This window comes from Gossypium arboreum, chromosome 13 (assembly GCF_025698485.1).
Source record: "Gossypium arboreum isolate Shixiya-1 chromosome 13, ASM2569848v2, whole genome shotgun sequence".
Taxonomy (NCBI): domain Eukaryota; kingdom Viridiplantae; phylum Streptophyta; class Magnoliopsida; order Malvales; family Malvaceae; genus Gossypium; species Gossypium arboreum.
The window spans coordinates 101,381,838-101,384,436 of NC_069082.1; the positions used below are offsets into that span (position 1 = coordinate 101,381,838).

Genomic DNA, 2,599 nt, shown 5'->3' on the forward strand with positions numbered 1-2,599 from the left:
TAATAAGGTCGCTCTTTTTAATTACTTATATTTTGGGGATTATTAAACTGGCTAGCACTAGGGTTCGTTTTATAAAATCTACTTGTTTTAAAAAAGATCACGATGACGCGCAAAGTTTCCGCAAAGTAAATGTTTTCCCAAGAAAAATAAATATTTTTAAGCAAACGATTTGCAACCTTAATCATTTTCTTAAGCTGGTCATAATCAAACGGTTTTCTCAAAATTATACGAGATGTTAGAGTGTGGCAATGGCGGTGTGCATGTCTAGGATTGGATCCAAGAGAGCTTGGTACTTAAGCAGTCAAGCAGACTCACCTCCTCTTCTTCTGGTTTTCCCTACAGTGCAGCTTCCATTCACTTTAACTTACTTTTAAAAGTGTCTTTTACAAAACCAACTCAGCATGTTTAAAACCTACCTAAAAAAAGCATGTTTAAAACCTTCAAACAGGCCACATGTGTGGGGAGAGTCTTTGGCTGCTGGTTTTTGATATTTTTAGCAGCCATATCAACCTATAAATACCCCCTTGGCTGCTCACTTCAAACACATCTCAATCTTTCTCATCTCTTCACTTCTCTTTCATTTTCTCTTTTCAAACCCCTTCCATTGTTCTTCATTTTCTTCCCTATTCCTTTGCGGATTTCCTCTTGAAAAAGTGACCTTCAACCACCATTCGGAGCAGCATTCAAGTGTTCACGGAAGCCTCAGTTCAACAAGAACAACTAGAGAATGAGAAGGAGAGCAAACTAGTCAAGCCTCAGAGAAACACCGGATTTGATTCTTGTTCCTTATACTTTTAATTTTATTGTTGTTGTTACGAAAATGTTTATGAATATTTGTGATGTTGATATGTTTAATTTAGTTAATATGGCTTAAATTTAATTCGTGTTAGGTTGATTGCATTTTATCCAATTAATTTATTAAAATTGTGTTTGTGTTATTATAGGCCTTGGTAAGATGTTTGATTAAGTAAAACCACGACTAAGTTATTCTTGCATTACAATTGTAAGGTAACTAATGAATTAATTATTTAAATGGATTGAAATTGTAATTAATTGACACGATACTTAATCAGTGCATGTTTAATCATCTAAGGTAGCTGAGGGATAAATTAGCAACGGTATCTAACGATACATTAGCCTTGCATAACTTGCAAGATTATTGTCATTAAACTATTTCAAGGTAGAAATACATTGTTATCTCACTTAATCTTTTATGTGCTTATGAAAATTGAATTAATTGTTTGAATTGGCGTAGAGATATGTACAAGAGATTATTTTGATTTCATAAGTATGTATGAGCATTAACACATTTGCTTATTAAAATTTGTTTAATAGGTTGAATTGACATAGAGATATAGTCAAGAGATAAATGGATTTTGGTAGCTGAGTCTATTAATAAGTTAGCAAATTACCGAGTTGCTGTGAATTTATTCGTAACAACATGAACATGAGTTTAATAATTCTAAGTTAAGAAATGTAATTAATCTAACACAATTATGTCATCTTGATTAAAATCATCATTTGAAATCGTGCATTGGAATTCTTTTTTCCTTTTTATTTATTTTACTTAGTTAAAAATCTTAGTTTTTAATCACCTCCTCAAATCAAAAATATTTTCTTTTACCAAAGTGTTTTTAATTGCATTCATAAATAATTCTTTTCACAGTCCCTGTGGGTACAATAATTCGACAATTACTTCTCACTTTATTACTTGTTGCAATTGTGTACACTTGCACATTTCTGTCGTTCCAATCACCCCAATAGAAATTTGGATGATTCCTCCATCCTGCATTATAAGTATTGCTATAGGGCTTATCTTAAGGTCTAGAATTATTACCCAAAAATTTGACTTGCTCATGATCCATGTTAGACTTGAAAGGTGAATATTCAGGAGTAATCATCTCCACCCAATCCGCATCGCATTGCATCACTAGATTTACCTGCTTAAAATCAAACCATCAAATTTTTTATTCAGTGCTTCCACTAGGCTTGCCAACATAGCAACTGCATCTATATTAAAACACTGGCTACTTTAATTGGTTTTGCTCTCATGACTTGCCACTGATGGTTATTCAGTGAAATTTCTTTAATAAACTCTTGAGCATCCTCGGGTGTTTTATTATTTAGTGTTCCACCAGCTACTACATCAATTAATTGCGTAGTTGAGATATTCAAACTATTGTAAAAGATTTGAACTTGAAACAAAAAAGATAACCCATGATGAGGGCATCTTCTCAAAAGAACCTTAAATTTCTCCCATGCATCATATAATGTCTCCAAATCAATTTGAGAAAAAGAAGAGGTATCATTCCTCAACTTAGTTATTTAGCTAATAGGAAATACTTAAAAAGAAACTTCTCAATCATCTGATCCCAAGTCGTGATAGAGTCTCATGGCAATGAATTTAACCACTATTTTGCCTTGTTCCTCAATTAGAATGGGAACAACCATAAGCATATGGCATTATCAATAATGACATTGATCTTGAAAGTGTCACAAATCTCTAGAAAGTTAGCCAAATGGGTATTCGAATCTGCATTTTGCAAACCATCAAACTGAACATATTGTTGTGCCATCTGAATTCTGTTCAGCTTTAGCT

At 32.8% G+C, this 2,599-nt stretch overlaps 1 non-coding gene across 1 annotated transcript; it reads left to right on the forward strand.

Annotated features, from left to right (window-relative positions):
* Positions 1 to 2,212: 2,212 nt before the first annotated feature.
* LOC128287328 (small nucleolar RNA R71) lies at positions 2,213 to 2,319 on the forward strand. Its single transcript, XR_008278028.1, has one exon. It is a non-coding gene; the product is annotated as a small nucleolar RNA R71 (small nucleolar RNA).
* The last annotated feature ends 280 nt before the right edge of the window (positions 2,320 to 2,599 follow it).